This window comes from Meles meles, unplaced genomic scaffold (genome assembly GCF_922984935.1).
Source record: "Meles meles unplaced genomic scaffold, mMelMel3.1 paternal haplotype, whole genome shotgun sequence".
In the NCBI taxonomy this organism is placed as follows: Eukaryota; Metazoa; Chordata; class Mammalia; order Carnivora; family Mustelidae; genus Meles; species Meles meles.
The window spans coordinates 45,761-68,242 of NW_025721254.1; the positions used below are offsets into that span (position 1 = coordinate 45,761).

The 22,482-nt window shown below is 50.8% G+C and overlaps 1 long non-coding RNA gene and 1 pseudogene across 1 annotated transcript; one reads left to right on the forward strand and one right to left on the reverse strand.

The window, feature by feature from the left end:
- The first annotated feature begins 6,013 nt into the window (after window positions 1-6,013).
- Window positions 6,014-9,902, forward strand: LOC123936229. Its single transcript, XR_006817177.1, has 5 exons — window positions 6,014-6,185; window positions 6,589-6,701; window positions 9,042-9,085; window positions 9,306-9,389; window positions 9,830-9,902. It is a non-coding gene; the product is annotated as an uncharacterized LOC123936229 (long non-coding RNA).
- Window positions 9,903-14,310: 4,408 nt separating this feature from the next.
- On the reverse strand, window positions 14,311-18,618 carry LOC123936235 (annotated as a pseudogene).
- Between the last annotated feature and the right edge of the window lie 3,864 nt (window positions 18,619-22,482).

Consider the following 22,482-nt stretch of genomic DNA (forward strand, 5'->3'; position numbering starts at 1 on the left):
GCAGAGTCCCCCCAGGGTGATGCGGGGTGGTGTCTCCCAGGGCCGACCCACCAAGCGGCTCCTCTGGGATTCTGGAGGGGCCCCGGAGCTGGGCTCCAGTCTGTGGCATGGCACAGCTCGGGACCAGGACCCCCTGTGCCTGGTGCGTGGTGGCGGCAGGGGACGGGAGCACACCACCAAGAGAGCAGCCAGCCCTCCTGTTCCGACGCCGAACCGCACCCCGCACAGTCGCATTCCCCTGCCAGGGTCTGGTTGGCCAGCTGCAGCTTCACCATGACGACGGTGGCGGATAGCGGGGCTCTCGGCGGGGCAGCTGCGGAAGCTGCGGAAGCGATTCCTAACCATACCCGGCAGACTAGCGTCAGGCCGGGACCCCGCGGGGTGGACTCGGGCCTCTGCCGCCCCCACACCTGGGCCACGCTGTGCAGATCGGAGGACCTGCAGACCAGGCACCTCCACCGTCCTGCGCAACCGCCTGCCTGGTCTAGGCGCACAGCCTCCGGAGATGATAGAGGCGCGGCCGCAGGCTGAGGACAGTGAACCGCCAAACCAAGGCACTGGCCGAGCTGTCCCTGCAGGGCTGACGGGGCAAGGAGGGGCAGGATACTCTGGAGTCGCTGGAGACTGGAAATATCCAAAGTCTCCGTGACGTCTGTTCTCTACGCTGGTATAGACATCTGTGAAATGCACCGACGATCCTCTCCCCTAGCTAGATGGATGCCTCTGACTGTATTTTTCACCTCAGTGAAAAAGATACTGTTGCCCGGAAAGCTCATGCCACCGGACTTTGTGTACTGTGATCCCACTTAGGGGGAAGTCCAGGGCCAGGTGCATTTTCTGGCGGCAGGCACCTGGGGGCACTCAGGCAGGAGAATGCTAGGGGCCCCTCCAGGAGGCAGGAAAGCAGGGGAAGGAGGGCAAGGGCCCAGACCTAGCGTGGGAAGTTGCAGGAATGAGTAGCTGGGACCCAGACCAGTGGCCAGTGGGCCTTGGCTGTTTGGAACTACCCGAGCAGCAGTGGCATGCAGGAGCGCGGGCGGGCGCGCGGGAGCGCGGGAGCGCGGGAGCGCGGGAGCGTGCCCGAGGTGGGGGTAAGGGAGGGGCACGCAGGCGCTGCCTGGAAACGCCAGTTGGCTTTTGATTCTTAGCCTCGCGCAAGCAGGGGTTCTGTGACACTTGGCGGGGTAGTCCGACTGGACTGGACGCTTTCTCACGGCGGACCAGGGCAGTTGTAGGACCGTCAGATGTTCTCCTGGGCTGGTGGCCTGGGCTCTGGCCTAGGCCATTCCCTAGGGGCCTTGGACAGCAGCCAGACCTCTTTGACCAGGGACATCTCTGATATTAACAGACATGTGCTGGGGAAAGGGACTTTCCCTGCGGACTCCATGGATTTGGCTGATGTCATCTCAGCCCAGACACAGATCAATAGTCTCCTCCGTGAGATTGAAACACTGAAGGGTGAAGTCACTCATTGGAAGAAGTTGTGCCTGTGTTCCACCCGGGGACCCAATACCATGGACCCAGAAACGGTGTGGAAACTGAAGAGCCACATCAGAGACCTAGAGCAGCGGCTGATGCGGGAGATGGACGAACATCAGCTGGAAGTGGCGGTGTTGCAAAACGTCCACCAGCAGAAGCTTGCAGACCTCACTGACCGGCACCGCCAACAACTGATGGACTATCAACGACAGCTGGAAGACCTGCAGAACCGAGACGCTGCCGGGAACGTGAACGAGGACCTTCTTCAGGAACGGGAAATGGAGCTGAGAAGGTTGAAGGAACAACTTACACAAACGCAGCGGCTGAACGACAGTTTGAACAACCTTGCTTCGGATCTCCGAGCAGAAAAGCAAAAGTTGGTTCTCGAGCTCCAAGATGCAAGACATCAGCTGGAGGAATCCATTCTGCACAACAACGAAGATTCTCTGAAGAACAACATTGCCGTGAGGGCTTTAAAAATCGAGAAAGGACGGTTGGTGGCAAAATTGTGTCGGGCCGAAAAGAAGCTGTTACAAGAGAAGTCTGAGCGAAGTCTCAAAGACTGGTCCCCAGTAGATAATTCACATTTCATTCAACTCGGTCGAGAGAAAGACCTGGAGATACTACACCTCCGGAAGAGGATCGAGGAGATGGACGCCGACCATCAGGAAACGAAGGAACTGCTGTCCTTTGCTTTGGAGGAGCAGAAGCAATTGACAGAATGCGTCAGAGAACAAGACGAGTACATCAAAGAACTTACAGAAAGGCCAGAGCTTCAGAAGGAATTCGGTGGGTCGACCGAAACCTTAAGAAGCCATGATATTTTACCCCCATCCGTGGAGGACAAAGACATGCGTCTCCCATCCATGACAGACCAACGTCCTCATGTGGACGAAGACCTGGAGCGCCTAACACAGCAGAGTCGCGCTGTCCCTCTGGTTGACCCTAAAATCCTAGAGGAGATTGTACAACTAGAGTGTGAGGTCTTCCAGCTCAACGAGTTAAAAGATGATCTCAAGGAGGAAATAAAAGAACAACAGAAGATCATTCACAACCAGCAGCAGGGGAAGAGAGCACTGCTTCAGTCCTTACAGGAGCAGAAGGAGAAAGTGAACCGTCTCCAACACCGGCAGGAGGAGATGAACACTGAACACGCTCAGCTCCTTGCAGCGAAAGACGAGACGATTCGGATTCTGCAAGTCACGCTAGAAGAGCTGAAAGCCCAGTTGCCCGACAAAAGCCCACAAATTCCAAGAGAACCCTGTGAGGATGAGGAAGTGCGAGCGAGCCAGCCTCTCCCCAGAGAAAACGGAAGTGAAGAGCGTGATCCATCTAAAGCCGAAATTCAAAGATTAGTCCAAGGAATCAAAGAACAGGAACTGGAGATGAAGCTTCTCACTGAACAGAACATCCGACTGACCGAGCAGGTGGATCGGCTCTCCAAAGAGGAGATCGGGAAACTCACTCGGATCATCCGGCAAAAGGATGTGAAGATTCAGAGTCTTTCCAGGAGCTTCTCTGCAGCGTCTCACAGCCAGAACAGGCACGTGAAACAACTTCAGTGGCAATTGCAAGAGTGTGCTTTGAAAAGCAAACGGGTCTTGGCCGTCCTAAATGAGAAGACGAGGGAGAATAGCGATCTGAAAAGGGACTATCAGGAAATGACCCATCGACTTGCTGCCAAAGAAGCAGACCTCCAGAGGATGCAGGAAAAGGCAGCTGTGTGTCAACGGGAGAGAGATGAGGTGGTGTTGGCCCTGACACAGAAAGAAACGGAAACCTGTGCCCTCCAGAAGGAGGTTCACCAGTTACGTGAGCGAGAATTGCTCCTAAGCCAGGAGCTGGAGAGAGGGCAGCACCTCGCTGCAGAAGCCCAAGATTCTCGTCGCCGGGAAGCCTTGGCCTCAGAAGACCAAGTGGCTCAGCTAAGAGAGGAAGTGACGGTCTTGCAGGGAAAACTCCTTTTGTCTTCCGCTGCCATGGAAGAGGCCAGCCACAGAGCCAGTCTGCAGGCAGAGTCGCTGCGGGAGCAGTTGCACGTGGTCATCCAGCAGAAGGAGGATGCTGAGCTCCGGCTTGCTGCCTCCCAGGAAGAGGGAAGGCGCTATGAGCGAAGACTAGCGAACCTGAAGCTGGAACTGGCCGAATGGATGGAAAAGGCAGACGCCCTCGAAGGAAAACTGAAGTCGTTACAGGGACGATTGCATCAAACAAATGCCGACTTGGAGGTGAAGGAAGACCAACTCCAAGAGTTCAAGAAACAGAATGAGGTCCAGCAGGAAATACTGAAGGACACACAGAAGAAACTGATGACCTTAGTAAGTCAGTCCGAAGGAATGGTGGACAAAACCCTCCTAAGGAGACTCTTCGTGGGATCGTTCCAGGCAGCTGATGCGGAACGGCAGGAAGCGTTGAGGTTGATGGCAAGCACGCTGGGGATCCGAGAAGACCAGCTGCGGCAGCTGCGCAGCCAGGAGCCCGCGGGTGTGCCCAGCGGGGTGACTGGGGGGCCTGGATCCCAAAGCGCCCCCAACACACCTGCGAAACCAAATCACCAAGCTGTGGCCAAACATTCCTTTTCAGAACTTTTTGTCCAGTTTCTAGAAGCGGAATCTCATTCAGCTTTTCCACCACCAAAACCATCTGGTCGTGAAGTGAAGCCCCCACATTCAGGAGGAAGGGGAAAACTGCCTAAGAAACAAGGCCCACCACGACTGAACGCTACCTTGGGATCCACACCCCCAAAGAAAGATGTCAAGCCCCGCACCACAGCCGTGTCTCTTATTAACCCACTGGGACCGGAAATGGGTGGATCGGAGCACCTTCTTCTGAGTGCTGTCCCTGATGCTTTACCCACGTACACACCGCATATCCTGTCACCGGCCAAGAAGGTTGGAAAGGCGGCCGAAGACCTCTCAACGAAATAGACGATTGTCAAGCCAGAGACGAGCCCACGCTTGAAGATCCCAAGTCACTCTGTGTGTCTACCTTATCCCCTAATATCCTTTTGCAAAATGTCCAATGTTCACGGTTTTGCTTTCAGCTTAGGAAACATATTCTTTTATGACTTAACAAAAAAGGGGTCTCTTACTGACTGCAGAAGTATTTGCTAAAGTGAAAACCCTGGTGACCCCTTTTTTTTTTAAGATTTTATTAAATTTTTTTATAGAAATTGAGGGCACACACACAGGGGGAGCATCAGAGGGAGAGAGAGAAGCAGGCTCCCCACGGAGCAGGGATCCTGACCTGTGACCTGATCCTAGGACCCCGGGACCAGGACACGAGGCAAAGGCAGACAGTTAATAGACTGAGCCACCCAGATGCCCAACAGTGCTGACTTTTGTAGGAGAGTCGACACTGATGGGCCTGGAGGCTGTGGTCCAAGGATTCTTCCAACAATGTTTGTAATGCTTAAGGTTTTCACAAGGGCCAGGAGTCTCTGTATACCTTATGTAGAGAACACATCAACTTGTTTTAGTGTTTTCAAATTTATCAGATGCACGAGCACACACTCCTTATATGGGAAACGAGGTGAATAGCACGAAAGTACAAGATGAATATAAGGTAAAAAAAAAAAAAAAAATGGAAATTCGCCTTTCCCAGGTAAGTCTCATTTCTCTTCATTTATTTTTTATTTTCTAGTTTTAAAAATCATTTCCTTTTCTGTTGTCTGCAAAAGCACACTATGCGTAACCTGATTTCTCTCGGGCCTTGTGTATGTTGGCCTGTGTAGGAGTATACTATTCTCTGACTTGCTTTCCCCCCACCCCCAAATCACTCTGCCTTAGAGACCATTTGAAATGGGAATGAATTCCATCTTATTCGTTAAATGAAAACCCAGCAGCTTATGGTTCTACCCTAAATTATATAAGTAGCTCCTCTTGATCAGCCTGTAAGTGGTTTTTACCTGGAATGTCCATGGTCAGCTCCCTTGTTCATTTCTTCAAAAGCCCCTTCGAATCTTCATTTGCCCTTCAAGGCGAATTGCTCCATTGTACCTTGGAAAGGATCCATCCAGATCTCCTTAACGTCCTCATTCCATTCATTTTCCATTCTGCTGTCTCTTCAGCCTGCCAAATACGGTAATTCCTTCCCTGCCTTCCTGTTGTCAGTGCTCTGATTCACCCACTCCTGTCACAGACTGGTGCAGTCGATTCCCTACCGATCTTGCTGGTTCCACGCTTGGCCTCCCTTGAGTCCATTCTGCACACGGCTGTTAGGGTGGACTGAGATGACAATGTGATGTTCCTTCCCTGCTGTAATTACTGGAGGGTTCCCCCTCTGCCGGGAGTTTGACATTTAAGAGACCATCCAAGCCCTTGCCTTCGCGGTCTTCCTTCCTCTTCATCGTTCACATAAAGGCCGCCCTTTAGCTCCAGGTGAATTCTTGCAAGCCCCCAATACATTACTATCCCAATCACTTCAAGCCCATGAGCCTCATCATTGTGCCTTGACAAAGGTGCAAGTGAGAAAGATTTCATTCTTCTCTTCTTCACCCATTGGTAAAGGGAGGGATTCCCACTCTACAGTTTTGGGATGTCCAGAGGCTGCACAGCTGAGCTCCACCATAATTAATTCAAGGCCTATCATATGGTTATAGGAAAGGAGGGACACACACAGCATGCAGGGCCACGGGGGATGTTGCACCTGGGAACGTAATGGACAAAGGCTGCGCGTGCAGACTATGTAGTACCAGGAGAGCGAAGGTGAGCCCTACTTCCTGCAGGAGGCACTGATTGCCTTGCTGGATCATTGCACAGGCTGTCAGGGAACTGGAGCTTACTTGGGAAGAAACTGTGCCTGGTCCCTGTGCTAAGGAGGGCTTGTTGGCCAGGGGATCTGATCTGTGGGAGCAGAGTGGGAAGGGAACATGGAGTGAGGCCATTTGAGGCCCTCCAAAGTTCCCGGATGCCAAGACAACACTTGCTATTGAATCTTCATCTCGGGCTTTCCATCACAGTGGACTCTGATGTGTGGACATCACTTTCAACCTGAGAGTCTTAAGGCATAGGACAGGTGCTTCTCTAGGACGTGAAGTCGTCACGTGAGCAGGAGGCAGATGTGGTCATCAAGTCCCAAATGTAATAACTTCCACTGATGTTCATGCAGTTGATCCCAAGGGAATCCCTGGGTGGCCAAGGGATAGAAGGAAGAGCTGACGTCCTCCAGCACCATGGAGTCAGGCAGTGACTGTGGACAGAAGCCGCCACCTCCACCTGCAGGTAGGATGTGCAGACGTTGGCTTCAGCCTGTAGCAAGTAGGCCTTGGTGACTCTATGGAGCTGGTGGGGGTGCCATGACCCAGAGAATAATAGACAGCTGGATAGGAAGGCTCAGAGTGTGAGAGACTCTGTTTCCAGGAGAGCGCAGTGCATGGCCAGCAATTGCTGCTTTCATGGTCTCTCACCAAGGCCAAGGAGGGCCATTTCTTGCTTTGGGAGCCCACGGACAATTGACAGATGGCATGGGTGGTCCAGGGACTCCAGGAAGCAGGATAGGAAGCTGCTACAGCCTTTTGACCTGGGCACGAACAGGTGGTTTTTTCGAAAGCTTTTATTTATGTAGTTAAGAGAGAGCTCTGGCTGGAAGAGGGGGTGAAAGGGACAGGGGGAGAAGCAGGCTCCCCACCGAGCAGGGAATCCCCTGCCAGGCTCTATCTCAGGATCCCCAGATCAGGACCTGAGACAAAGGCAGACGTTTCATCAACTGAGCCACCCAGTCACCCCCAACAGGTAATTTTTACTAGCACAGATCCTAGAGCCTTTTGTTGAGGGGAGACCTCCCCCCCCCCACCAGCGTGGGCTCATTGAGAAGTAAAAGCTGAAATGGGCTTCCGTAAAATTTATAAACAAGGAATATGTTGCCTCTAGAACCCCAAAAGTACTGAAAGATGTTGGACTTCTTTTTTCTTGTTTGGACTTTTGTCCTTTTTTCTTTTTAAGGATTTTAGTTAGTGACTTGATAGAACACGAGAGAGAGAGAGAAACAGAGAGAGAGAGTACGAGGGGCTGGTAGGGGCAGAGGGAGAAGGAGAAACAGGCTTCCCGCCGATCAGGGAGCCTGATGCAGGGCTTCTTGCCAGCACCCTGAGATCAGGACCTGAGCCCAAGGCAGACACTTAACCGACAGAGCCACCCAGGAAGCCCCACATTTGTAGGTCCTTAACAAGTTTGCCAAACAAATATCCTCACAGTAGGGTGTCCTAAATGTGATGTCTCATCCAGGAAGTTCCTGGAGAAAGCTGGGTGCAGTAAGATCCTGCCCACAGTTTGCCTGCGATAGCAGAGCGGTTTGGGTGTCCTGTGCATAACGAGGGAAATCGTGTCTCCTTCAAGGTCAGGACACGTGTGACTGAGATGATGTTGAAATAGGCACTGAACAGAACATATTGGTCAAATGTATAATAGCAAAATATTCACCATCTTTAAATTTGTTGGGCTCCCTCATGGTTTTTTGTAATGATTTTGTTTATTTTAAGGAGAGAGCAAGAGGGAGAAGAGAGAGAGCTAGCAAGGAGCGGGGTTAGGGGATGGTGGTGGGAAAGGAAGGGCAGAGGGAGAGAAAATCCCAAGCAGACTCCACCCTGAGCACATAGACGGACATGGGACCCGATCTTATGACCCTGAGATCCTGACCTGAGCCAAAGCTCAACCCACTGAACACCCCAGATGTCTCCAGTGTTTTAAGGATACAGGGGTTTATTTAATCAGGTATGGTAAGACAAGCAGATATACAAGTAACTCTCACAACACAAGAAGCGTTTGTAGACTGATCCCGATAAAAGAGGTCCTGAGAGCCGTGGAGGGCCTCCCAGGGAAGCACCAGAGTCGGTCAGGAGAAAGAGGAAGTGAAGGGACAGACAATATGGACAAGACCCTTTATTGTGGTTTCCATGGGAAGGGGCAGGTGAGTCCGGGTAAGCACGTTTAAGACTGCCTAGTTTGTGTCATCTCACTGGGTTCCGGGACACAGTGGTGTCTGTCTGGAGTAGTCTGGCCCTGGCCCTGGGGTGATCAGGGCAGGGGATAGTGGCCCAGAGTAAGAGTTTCTTACAAGAGGTGGTTGGGGGTAAAGGCTCTGAATTGGTTGCTTTACATGTGAAAGCTTTGCCGGTGGGCAAGCTGTTGACCATCTCTAGGAATTAAGTCAGCCTGCCAGGGACAGTCCCTCCAAAGTCAGCAAGGCCTGAGATGTCAAAGCATTAAATACAGAAGGTAGAATCTATGGTTATTATACTTGCTTTAAACAGAACTTGATAAGTCCGAGAAGGTTAGCCAACCGGTGCATGTTAGCAACATTAGAGTTCATTCAGAACCTATGTTGTAGAGGCACAGAAGGCAATCGGCCTCCTTTTAATGTTGCCAATCAAATTGTTCTAGTAAATTTTGGATTTCCTTTTTATTTTTTAGAGATTTTATGTATTCATTTGAGAGAGAGACAGAGAGAGAGAGAACAAGCAAGTGTGACAGAGCAGGACCCAGGGGGAGCAGCAGGGAGAGGTAGAGGGAGAAGCAGACTGACTCCTTGCCCAGCAGGGAGCTTGACATGGGGCTCTATTCCAGGATCCCGGGATCAAGACCCGAGCTGAAGTCAGAAGACTAACCATGTGAGCCACCCAGGTGCCCTTGTAAATGCTGGATTTCCAATTGGGTCAAATTTCAACCTATGTTGAATTAGTCGGTGGGGTGGGGGACAGGTTTTGCCTCCTGTATTCAGTTTTCTCTCTTCCACTCCTCCTTTGCTTGGGTTTGTGTCTTCCTGGATATGCATGTGGGGTGGGGGAGTGTCTTTTTGCTCTGCTCCTCTTTCTCGGTTTTTTCTTCCAGAGAGTCTCAAATCAGCATCATCAGACTTGGAGCTTCTGTCGTGGCGGTGGTTGTATGATTTCAAGTCTCCTGGCGTAAGTCAAGGTGGGCATTGATCCCCTCACTGTGCCAAGGGGTTCCCCTTTATGTTTCTCCCATAACCCTGAGGATCAGGATCTTGTGCCAAACAGGTTCAGGCAGTGGAGTGGTCAGTGGAAGTGCACGGGACCCACAGCCTATTTGCTGATGAAGCAAAACCATCTTCTCTACAGCCCTACCTTCTCTCAGTGTGGACTGTTTGCCCTGCCGCCTTTTCCCCCTCTACAGATTCCCTCAGGATAAGTTTTCATTTCTAGCCCCGTCAAGTCACGAGTTTTTGTTTCTGTCCCCATCTAATCACACAGGGTGCACACGTTCTGGGTGTTTATGGGGAAGGGGACTGGGTGGGTCAGCCCACAGATGGCTGTCCTCTTCCTGTGGGAATGCCAGTCCATCTCCCCAGTGTTGGAGTCCACAGCCAGCAAAATCCTTCTGCCCATGGCCAGAGTCAGAGCCTCAAGCCCCTGGATCACAAGAGGAGTCTATCGACGAGCTGGGGACCAACAACACTACGAGAAAGGCAAGTGTGCTGGGGAGGGGTTTGGCTCTGGGAGAGAAATGGAACACCAAACGCCCCCCTCCACTTTTCTGTTCTTCATCAGCTTGTGGACCCTGGGCTGCCATGGATGAGCACCTCAAAACCCTGAGGGCTCAAGAAGACACATGGTAACCGGGAGAGGAGCGGCAGCTCGGGAGCCGGGCAAGGCCACTCCCATTGCCTGAACCACAGTGACTCAGGAGACAGCCAGGGAGCCGTTCTTACATTTCCCTGGGGTCGGGGCCTCCCTCCTTTGCACCCACAACACAGAGGGTCACCCCCAGGACTGTGCTTGGGGTGTGCTTTCCCCCATAGGATCTGTTCATCAGCATCAAGCACTGGCCCAACACCCAGTCCCTGGAACTCAAGCACACCAGGCAGCATGTCCTTCGGTTGCCAACCTCAGGGGGGAGCCTTGGAGACCAATACAGGCCACATGCAGGTCACATAGGTGACACCTCCCTCCTAGATACAGTCAATTCTCATTCATTCTCACCTTGTTGGCAAGGTTGGGACATTAGGTTGGAAATGGATGGCGACCTCCGTGTGAGATAACAGAACACGAGCCAACACACAAGCTGGCCAGCGATGGCCAGTTCCCTCCCAGATCGTGACTCTCAGCTCTGAAACCAGTTAGTTAGCGAAGGAGCAGGTCAAGCTGCCCCATGTCCTCATTTAATGTGAGTACACCCTGTTTGTCATACCACTGGTTTTAATCCCCTTCTGATGAGAGAGAGAGAGATTCCTGCTCCAGACTTGTGGGGATCCCCTGACACCCGGCACATGTGATTGACAACAGTTTACTAGTCACATATACTCACACTTCAGGGGAGGAGGATACCACACACCGTGCAGGACTGCTCAGAGATTGCACTTGAGAACAGAGAGAACCAGCAGGGCCTTGGGAGGCAAGACTTACTTGAAACAAGAGGGTGTGGGAAGTCCTGGTTCCCATGGGAGGGTGTGAAGAGTTCTTCAATTGCTTGAAGAATTGAGTGGGCTTCTAGGGAACTGAATGCTGCTCCCCAAAAACCAATAGGCACGATGTCTAGTGCCTGTGATGAGAAGGGTGTTTGGTTACGAGACCTCCCCTGTGAGGGAAGAGGGAGAGGAGAACATGCATGATGCCATTTGAGTCCCTCCTTGATCTTCCAGGTGTCAAGACAGCCCTTAATACGGAATCTGAATTTCAGGCCTTATGCCACAAGACGGTATGACAAAGTAATTCTTCTTAGAACTAATAATGGAATTTCACTGTGAAGCAGTATACAGGATAAACGCGTAAAGGTAAGTCGTATTGCTCTATGCTAGCGATGAATATGTAGGCTCCACAATCAAACACACATTCACAATTAATTACAATTACAAAGAAACTACTTCAGGATAAATCTAAGAGCGTCTATCCAGGCCTCACATGCTGAAACTATTTAGCACTGATAGAGGAAATCAAAGATGTGAATAAATGGAGAGATACACCATGTTCGTGATTTGGAAGACTAAGCATCGTCATGAGGTCAATTCTCCCCAGATTGATAGATTTAATGCCATTCCTATCACAATCCTGTCAGCTTTGTTCATTTTTGTAGAGATAGACAAAAATACTCTAAAATGTATGTGGAAGGACAAAGGAATTAGAGTAGTTTCAAAAACAATTTTGAAAATAATACTAATTTGGGATCAGAGTCTCTGGAGTTTCTGAACTTAGTAGTTACAATAAGAAAGCCTGTGTGGGGGCGCCTGGGTGGCTCAGTGGTTTAAGCCTCTGCCTTCGGCTCAGGTCATGATCTCAGGGTCCTGGGATCGAGCCCCGCATCGGGCTCTCTGCTCAGTGGGGAGCCTGTTTCTCCCTCTCTCTCTGCCTGCCTCTCTGCCTACTTGTGACCTCTCTCTCTGTCAAATAAATAAATAAAATATTAAAAAAAAAAAAAAAGAAAGCCTGTGTGGTATTTGCAGAAGGACAGACACATAGAACAGAACAGAGCAAAGAACCCAGAAAGAGTCCCCACAAATATGCCCATCTGAGTTTTGAAAAGCGTGCTAAAGCAATTCCATTCCAGATAGCTCGGTCTTGTACCGACTACAGCCATCTAAAGCTTGTGATGAACTCAGAGAGGCCAAACTCAGAAAAGAGCAGCAGCAGAGAAGGAGGATGGTGGTGTGACCGAGGCCATACCAGATGGGAATGGGAGAGTGTGTGCCCAGGGTTGTGCGGGCGGGGTCCAAAGAGCCATCCAGGGATGCTTTCCGAAGGCCGAGGGAGCGGGGAAATTGTCCAATCAGCGTGTGGGCACAGGTGCCAGTGAGCGGGAAGGTTGTCAGGACAGCTGACGTGGGTGGGTCACAGACGCCTCAGCTGAGCCTGGGCAGAAGCAACTCCCAGTTTGCAGCCGTCTGTGAGGCTTGCTTCTTGCCTGGCGTCTGAGGATCCTGCAACCTTGCCCCGGTGGGTGCAGCACCTCAGAACCTCCAGACCCATGGCCACTGGTCTGAGGATGCCCCTTTTCACCTCCTGTACTTCCTCCTCAGGGTCGACACAGAGGACGAAGGAGTGAGTGGCCCTTGGGAAGATGCTTCTCTGCACGGAGGTACCTGTAGGGCATGGTGTCAGGGCCCTGTGTCCCCGGGGGCTGGGGCCTCGCTGGGAGGCGGGCCTGTGTCTCAGGAATACACTGGTTTGCCAAAAGGTAGACGTCAGCTTGTGCGCCCCTCGTTTCACAGCTGTGAAGAGCCCAGAACGGGGATTCATTTATGGAGCTGCTAATTATGTGTGCGGCCTGGAGACAGCGAGAGTGGAAATGCGGCCGAACCAGGCAGATGAGGTTTCAACCTTATTGGGGCTCAAGTCCTGCTACAAGACCGACTTGAAGCCAGTAAGTGTATTGTTGACGGGGGAGAAGTTCCGTTCTCCTTCTTGCCTAGGTTACATTCCACTATGGGTTGTCAGGATCCCCACCATGCACCTGAGATCAGGCCAGTCAGGGGTCCGTGTCTCTGTGTGTGTGTGTGTATGTGTGTATGTGTGTGTGTGTGTGTCTGTGTGTGTGTGTGTCTGTGTCTGTGTGTAGGGGGAATGGCCTTCCTTTTGGGTGGGTTGTGGGTATCAGTGATTGGAATGCATGATAAATAGGACTGCTAGGATGTGTGAGGGACTCACCACCTGGCTGGAAAAGACAGGAAGGAAATGATGAACTGTGAAATTCGTCATTACTGTTTTGCATTGAGTGCTGAGAAATATAGGGTGCATTAGAGTTTGTAATTTCCTGAGTAATCTTTAAGCTGAGACCAGGAGGCTAAGAAATGAAGGCGGATGTGGGAAGGTGTTCAGTTAGAGCCGAGAAGGATGTGGACTGTTCAAGGAATTGAGAGAACGTCCTTGAAGCTGGAGCCACGTGGGGACTGTAGGACGGGGAAAACCAAGGTTTGGGATGAAGACTTGGACTTTTTGTAGGGTCTTGGAAACTAATCATAGTGACTGAAAACATGGGGTCCAGACCCAAGCAGATCCTAGCTCTGCCTCTTATGAGCCGTGTTGCTAAAGCATTGTACGTCTCAGTTTCCTGATGGGAGAAATGGGGATGATGATAATCCCACTTCATAGATGATCGTGAAGATGAAGTGATATTTAACATGAATAAAACACTTAGCGCCATGTCTGACAGGTAGTTGGGGTCAGTGGTGGTTGGTTCCAGAAATAAATAAACACATGGATAAGTTGTGAAGACTCAGAGGCAGTCCGCGGTGACATTTGTGAACAGCTTTCAGGTGCTGCTGACCACGTGTGTCACACTGTTGAACTAGAAATAATTTTTCTCAAATGGACAGTTATTTGCCCAGAGAATCTGCAGTGCCATTGAAATGACGAGAGGGAAATAAAATGCTTTTCAGAACCATGTCCCAATTAGGTGTCCTTAAAATTTCCTGATAAATTGATTTAGTATTTGTTGGTAACCATTTGTGCAAACTTGCTTACTTAAATTGACTATAGAGTAACTGAGACACAATAAGGACAGAGAAGTAGTATAACTAGAGCTTGGCTTTTCTTGACTCTCTATAGGATAGGTTTTTTGTTCTGTTTTTTTTTTTTTTTTTCCAGGTAGGAAACATCTCTATTATTGGCCTTGATTCATTCGTCATATAGTGTCCAACGTGGGTTCCGGATCCAGACAATCTGCCTGGCGCATTACTACGCTGGCCCCTCTAGTCCAGACACCAGGCCATCCCCTGAGGGAAGCCAACCCCACCGGCCCCAAAAGTTCATGCTTGGGGTGCTGAGTGCCAGGCTGTCCCAGGATTGTCCCCTCGGTCCCTGGCCCTCTATTCTGGCCAGGAGTTCTGGGGAGGCCGAGGCTGGAGCCTGACGCTCTCTTTGGTATCGTGATCATTAAAAAAAAAAAAAACCAAAAACAGAGGAGACAAATGTTTCACAGTCTTAAAAAAAATAGGAGTCTGAGGAGAGAAGCCAAGGTCCTCCGTTTGGGAGCCCCGTGGGAGGCCGAAGCATCCGTGTCCCTTGAGGTGTGCTGACCCAGCTGTGGTGTGTCCAGCAAGCGATGTCACTGGCCAGAGCCGTAGGGCCAATTGAAGGTACTTGCTGACAGCAGCATGTCTCGGATCAGCGTCTCGGAGGGCGTCTTGCCCACCAGGCGCATGAAGAACAGCTGGGAGTTGAGGGAGTCTTGGAGGGCGCACAGGGCCAGGAGCCGCAGTAGCGGACGCCCGAGGTGCTGGGGCCCGGACGGGGACTGGGCCCGCACATGCTCCGTGAGGGCCACCTGCGCCTTCTCCTGCAGGCGTTCCGCGTGCGCTGGGTCGGAGAGGCCACAGGCGTCAGGCATGAAGAGCGGGATGGCCTTGAGGAAGCCGAGTCGACCTGCAGGCGGCCCAGCTTGTCCACCTGCTCCTGGAAGGCGCGTACCTGGTCCGTGAAGGGCGCGGCGTGCAGGCGGGCGGCGGCCCGGAGCTGAGCCCTGTGCAGGGGCAGAGCTGCCTGCGCCACGATCAGCATGAAGAGCTCGCTCAGCGGAGGGGCAGCAGCGCTGCCTGCTCGCACACGTCAGTGCCCAGCCCCGCGCCTGGACGCGGCGGGATAGGGCTCGGCTCGCAGCAGCTGCGCGATCAGCACCAACACCGGCTGCCCCAGGAACTGGTCTCTCCCCGCGGCCACCAGCTCGGAGCCCGGGGGCGCAGCCGGAGGAGGCGGCCGCGCTGCACCACGTCCTTCCTCATGCCCACCGGGAAGCACTTTTCAGGCGGCAGTATTGGCACAGGTGATGCTGGGCGATCTGGCAGTCCCGGTTGGACCCGCCGGTGTCGCTTCGGCTGCTGTGGAAGCTCCGCTTGAAGCAGCTCTTGCAGCCCTCGCAGGTGAAGACGCCGTCGTGCTTGCCGCTGGACGTGTCCCCACACACCATGCAGTCCACCTGCAGCCCGGACCGCTCTTCTTCTCCAGGATCAGTGTCGCTGGCAGCGCCCGGGGGTGAGGCCCAGGAGGCCCGTGGGGGTCTGCAAGGCCCTGCAAGCTACCGCCCCCCTCTGTGGCCGCACCTTCCCTGCCTGCGCCTCAGGCAGGGCCCCAGCCTCCCTTGCAGCCGCCGCCACTGCGCACCCTGTGATCCCGCCTCACGCTGCAGCCGGTTTTCTCTGGGATAGTTTTTATAATTTCTCTGTTCTTCTCTGTCTCAGTTTCCAATGCCTCCCTGTGTCTGCAGCCTAAACATTGTAGGCGAAGTTTGGGTTTGGAATTGCAGAGACTAAATAGTTGTACCCAACCCAGTGCAAACCAGCAAAGCATGAAGGACTTTTTTTTTTTTTTTTTTTTTTTTTTAAGATTTTGTTCATTTAACACAGATCACAAGCAGGCAGAGGCAGGCAGAGAGAGGGGGAGGCAGGCTCCCTGCTGAGCAGAGAGCCCAATGCAGAGCTCGATGCAGAGCTCCATCCCAGGATCCTGGGATCATGACCTCAGGCGAAGGCAGAGGCTTTATTTAACCCACTGACCCACCCAGGTGCCCCCGTGGGGATTTTTTAAAGAAAAGACAGATGCTTAAGTCCTATTCTAGACTCACGGAGTCAGAGCTCTCTGGGATAGGCCCCAGGGTACAAGGACCAAGCATGTTTACCATCTAGATGCATTTTTGGAGAGCATTTTTGGCATTGGGCTTTCCATTATCTGAAAAAACATTCAGCGAGATTGGGAGAACCCATAAATTAACGTTGGATGACACTTAGCAGGGCTCTGTCCTTCGGGTTCTGGGATATCGTGATCTGCATGTTTGGTGTAATGTGTTACAGCCTTAGCTCTTGTCAGAAAGTTATGGATCGGGGTGCCTGGGTGTCTCAGTGGGTTAAAGCCTCTGCCTTCGGCTCAGGTCATGATCCCAGTGTCCTGGGATGGAGCCGAGCAGGGAGCCTGCTTCCTCCTTTCTCTCTGCCTGCCTTTCTGCCTACTTGTGATCTCTCTCTGTCTGTCAAATAAATTAATTAAATCTTAAAAACATAAAATAAATTTTTAAAATTTTAAAAAAGTTATGGACTGTTTTTTCTTTTGTTTTCAGTTTTTATGTATTTAACAGAGAACGAGCCAGAGAGCATAAGCAGGGGGAACAGTAGAGGGAGAGGGAGAAGCAGGCTCCCCGCTGAGTAGGGAGCCCAACGAGAGGCTGGATCCCAGAACCCTGAGATCATGACCTGAGCTGATACCAAGAGTCAGATGCTTAGCCAAACTGAGCCACCCAGGCACAATTACAGGACCTGATGTCTTAGAAAATAAATTGCAAGGCTAAAGAAAGAGAAGGGAGAAAGTGAGGACTGTAATCAAAAGAGGTTTGTGAGACCTGTTAACGAATGGCAAAGTATGGTCTTTTTTGGTGTTTGTTTTGTTTTGTTTTGTTTTCCCTAAAGAGAGAGAGAGAGAGAGAGAAAGCATGAGAGGGGAGGAGGTCAGAGGGAGAAGCAGACTCCTCATGGAGCTGGGAGCCCAATGTGGGACTCGATCCTGGGACTCTAGGATCATGACCTGAGCCGAAGGCAGTGTCTTAACCAACTGAGCCACCCAGGCGCCCCAAGGTATGGTTCTTACTCTCACTCTGGATTTAACAAACAGAGTCAAAATATTTATGAGAAAATCAGATCAATTTGAACTGTGGCTTGACATTTCATGGTACTGAGAAATTATTATTTTTTTTAATCTTTTTTTTTTTTTAATTTATTTGACAGAGAGAGAGAGATCACAAGTAGGCAGAGAGGCGGGCAGAGAGAGAGGAGGAAGCAGGCTCCCTGCAGAGCAGAGAGCCCGATGCAGGGCTCGATCCCAGGACCCTGAGATCATGACCTGAGCCGAAGGCAGCGGCTTAAACCACTGAGCCACCCAGGCGCCCGTATTATTATTATTTTTAAAGATTTTATTTATTTATTTGACAGAGAGAAATCACAAGACAGGCAGGCAGAGAGAGAGAGGAAGGGAAGCAGGCTCTCCGCTGAGCAGAGAGCCCGACGCGGGACTCGATCCCAGAACCCTGAGATCATGACCCGAGCTGAAGGCAGCAACCTAACCCACTGAGCCACCCAGGCACCCTTTTTTTTTTTTAAAAGATTTTATTTATTTGACAGAGAGAAATCACAAGAGAGGCAGGCAGAGAGAGAGGAAGGGATTGAGAAATTATTTTGAAATGTGTAAAGAGTGATGATAGTTTTGTGGGTGTATCTATGTGTGTGTCCATCAAGGGCAGTTTTGTTCCCTGGGAGCTGTTTGGCGAAGACGGTGGGTTCACAGGAGCAGCAGCAGCGGCGTCCTCACCGGGCTCGGTCTGCAGTGGGATATCGGTGGTGTCTGGCTGTCTAGCTTCTCTTTCTGCCTGTTGTTTTTTTCATGTTCTGTCTTGTTCTTTGGCCTCCTAATAGCCTTTCAATAAATTCTTTTTCTGTTAAATTCAGTCAGAATCAGTTTCTGTGAAGCAAGAATTCTGCCTTAGAAAAGAAAAGGGTGAAGCCCATGTATAGAGGAAAGGTGATTTGACAGACTGGCAGGAGACAGAGGAATTAGGAGACATAGATACATAAAAATATGTATGTCATTTCTGTATCTAACAGTGGCATTTACAGAGTGTATAGTAGATGTATTTTTATATGCACGTATATATGTATATAGTATTTGAGAGCAAGAGAATCTCATGGCTTCTGTTTTTCTTGTTCTTAACTTCTGTCCCTCTCGAGACCACAGTTTAATTCTTCCTCAGGAATATTAGGAGATAGCCCCATATTTCTTTCTTTCTTTTTTTTTTTAAGATTTCATTTATTATTTGACACAGAGAGAGAGATCACAGATTGGCAGAGAGGCAGGCAGAGAGAGACGGGGAAGCAGGCTTCCTGCCAAGCGAAGAGCCCGATACGGGGCTCGATCCCAAGACCCTGAGACCATGACCTGAGCCGAAGACAGGGCTGAACCCACAGAGCCACTCTGGTGCCCCCCCCCATTTCTTTAAATAAGAAACTCTCCTTCCTACTTGAATAAATGCAAATGGACTTCTGTCCCCTACAACCCGGAGAAGCTTGGCATAGTTTAGATGATGCCGTGCTCACCTAACCACCTTTTTGCTATACCTGCCCTTGCTCACCGCTGTGCAGAGGTTCCACAAACGTCTGTTTCATGGGCACATGATTGTCATTTGTCTCCAGACAGGGAACGAATGTGCTGTTCATGGCAGCAGAGGCACTCTGGTCTTCTTGGTCTCTCAAATAATCATTGTAAGTGGACATACTTATTGAGAGTTCTTTCTGTCGTACGTGCCCGTCTTTCATAAGTTTTGCCAGCAACCTTCAGTCTCTGAACACCACTGACTGTAGGGTCCTCAGCCCTTGGGTTTGTGAGGCACAAGGAATGAATGAATCCAGCGGGGCCCCTTGAGAGACGCCTGCTGGACTCTCCTGGTGGGTCCTATACCGACGGACACAGGCCATTCCAGCTTCATCGAGGAAGGTGGCATCTAAGGTGGGAGCGTGTACAGGCAGGGTAGCCTGGGTTTTCCGAGAACAGGCTTTGAGGCCAATAGCCTTAGACTATCACCCTGACTCTGCCCCGTGCTCCTGTGCTTCCTTAGGCATGTTACCTAACCTCTCTATGCCTCGGTTTCCTCATCTGTAAAATGGACTGTTTTAAGGATTAAATGTAAAAAATATGTTTACATACGTAACTTCACAGAGAAGATGGCACATGGGGAACACTCGAGAAGTATTTTTATTGTTACTCAACATTGTGGTTAATATTATCATAGGGAAGTTCTTCCGGTGTAAAGAGCACAAAGCAGGAGATGCTCCGTGTAGAGGATGGTCAACCTTTTGGCCCCTTCCAGGCCCTGCGGTTGCCATGATGCCATTTACCCATCAGCTCAGTGATCTCATGCTTGGGTGACCCCTGCTGGGCCAGCACATTAATTATGCAGCCTTGGTAGCTCGCAGGGGCCTGGTCTGGTGGAGAGGGTTTGTGTGTTTGAGCTCTTGGGTCCTGGCTACCTGGACTCCACCACCTTCTACCTGTGTGACACTCGGGACCTAATCACCCTGTGACAGGAAAGCGATCGGGACTATCCCATAGGGTTGTTGGTGACCATTAGATGGAATGACACATATAAAATGCCTGGCACATGCCATGAAATGTTTTACCTCATTGCATTTTCTTATTCTTTTTCACTAGCTCCCAGAACAACCCATTTCTGCCCGTTTCTGTGTCAGAGAGGTGAGGTGATTCGCTGCAGGGCCTACTGTTAGGCGAGTAAGTTGAGAAAAAGACCTTGCAGGTGTAGGAAAGAGCATGAGTAAAAGCAGGGAAGTGAGAACCCGCTGTGAAGCTGCAGGTAACCCGGCGTGGCTAGGGAGCCAGATGTGGGTGAGGGAAGGGCGCGGGATGAGTTGAGGAAGGACTTTGGATGCTCTGTGCTGAAGGACAGTGGATCTCTGAGGATTTTGAAGTTGGAGTGACCTCGTTTAATTTGCATTTTCAGAGCATTGCAGAGGGGAGGTTGGAGGAGGAACCAGAGAGACAGAGTGACTCAGGAAGAGGATCTTCTCTTGTGGATCAGGGCAGCAGAGCAGAGGGTTTGAAGCAGGACACGATAAGGTCTGGGTCCTTAAAGGCACAGCCCACTGGGGAAGAAGAGGCCTGAATGGGAGGGAAAAGTGAGAAGGGCAGAGAGTAGAAGGGATCCCAAGTCTAGGAAGGTGGGCAGTTCTGTGAGACGTTGGGGTATGAGACTGGCTCCCTCCCAAACTTTGGGGTGGTCCGGACCTCAGTGTGGGCGGTCAAGGTGCACCCAGAGAGGTGTTCTTAGACACTGGGCTTCGCATACTTTGGGCCCCATGGCCAAGCAGGACCCATCCGAGTAGAGCTGCCTGCTTTCAGAAAGCAAAATGGCTTCCAGACCGTTCTGTTCTTTCTAACTCTGAGGCCTTTTGCTAGTCCTGGAGAGTGAGAGGAAGGTCTGCTAATGGTGGGAATTGAGTATTCCTGCCTGGCTGATGGAGTGAGGCTGGGAATCAAATTTGGTTTAGAGAAGATAAATGTGACAGTTTTTCTCTACTCTCTTTAGAGAATAAGAATAAATTCATATATGTTACTTGCCTCTTACATATGTTAAATAGGTTTTTTTTTAAAGATTTTATTTATTTATTTGACAAACAGATCACAAGTAGGCAGAGAGGCAGGCAGAGAGGGAGAGGAGGAAGCAGGCTCCCTGGGATCATGACCGAAGCCAAAGGCAAAAGCTTTAACTCACTGAGCCACCCAGGCACCCCTGTTGTTTTTTGGTTTTCTTTAGTTGAAGATCTTCTCTGGAGGGAAATAACCCTTGAGCCCAGCCTGGGTTCCCCCAGAACATCTCTGTGTGGCTTCATTGGGCCTTATATGGTATTTCTCAGTGGGTCACTAGAGGCATCTGGGGCCGGAGAAATTGTGAACGTTGCAGATGGCTTGTGCACTTGGCTCCTCTGGATGTCAGTGGTGTTCCCTTGCTCACTGTGACAGCCCCAGGCACTTCCCACATTTCCAAAAGCCCCCATCAGGGAAGTGCCCCATCTGGTGGAGAACCACTCGGGTAATGGGCTGAGTGACGGGAGCAACTCATTTGGACGCTCTAGGTGACATTTAGCTCATCATTGCCACTGTGATCATTCAAAGATAAACCCTTAACAGGGACAGCAAGAAAGTATTTGAGACAAAGGAACCACAAAACAACTAACTGTATAGAAACATTATAGTCTGTGAGAGCGAGCCTGGGGGAAATCAAATATGTGTTATTGTGAATGCTGCAACGGTCATTCTTAGAATTGCTACACATGCAAGAAATTCCGAACAAGTGCTGCGTATCGGGCCCTCCAGAATTTTGGCACAGGTTTCTTCCAGAAAGACATTTTTTCTTATGTCATTTCTCTATCAGGGAAGTAGATGAGTAGAAAGAACACCAAACCTAGAAGAATGTGGATCTCCTAGGGAGACTGGGAGACTCTTTGCCCCTCCAAACCCTCCCTCCCCCACTGTCTTCTCAGGCCTCGGCTCTGTTCTGTCTCTGGGTCCCGGTTTCCCTGTGTGGGGATCTGAGCATCGCGGTGTCCATTTCTCTTTGGGTGCCCCTGCTGTGTGTCTTTCTTTGCTGCCACTTCCCAATGGTGCACAGGAGAAGAATGAGGCACAAACAAGTCAGCTGTAAGACAGAGGGAGCAGGGGACGACAGCTAGATGGACTGTATTTATGAGATACAAGATAACAACCAACAAAGGAGAAGAAGTATATATAATAGTCATAGGCCTTGTGAGTAAACGAGAAGGAATGTGAGTCAAGCGTTGATCACAAGTCTTACAGGTAAACAAACAGAGGAGTAGGGGGTGCCTGGTCAAGCAGCAGGGAATTTGTAGTTGAGCAAGTGCACTTAAAGGGATTCTTCTTTTTTTTTTCCTCTCCTTCAATTAATTTTTCAGCGTAACAGTATTCATTGTTTTTGCACAACTCCCAGTGCTCCATGCAATACGGGCTCTCCCTTTTACCCACCACCTGGTTCCCCCAACCTCCCACCCCCGCCTTAAAGGGATTCTTCTCACAGCAGGCTTTCTTTGAGGCTGGGGAGGCAAACAAAAAAGGAAGCCGGGGTGTCCTACCCTGAGTGGGCCTGGCATCCCCAGCGTCTGGGCTTCAAGGGTGTATACATCCTCTCCACCAGAGGCCTGCTGCTAGTACGTGTTTTTCTCAAGGTCATCTTTAAGCACGCTTGCGTGACCAGTACAGATTCTCATTACTTATGTTCTAAGCAGTATATGATTCTGAGGGACGGTTACACTTTGCCCACCTTGCTGCCAGCCCTCTGCCCACCCCGCACCTGCTTCTTTTCTCTGTTCCTGTCTCTGCCCCATCTGCTCTGCCCCATCTGCCCAGTTCACATCCGCCTCCCCTCTTGTCATCTTGTCTCTGGCCGCTTCCCGTCTCTTCCCTTCTCCGTCTCCGCTCCTCCTCCAACTCTTCTGCTCAACGCACATTCAAGCATCTTTGCCCCTTTCTCTGCCCTCCTCCTCCTCCTCACT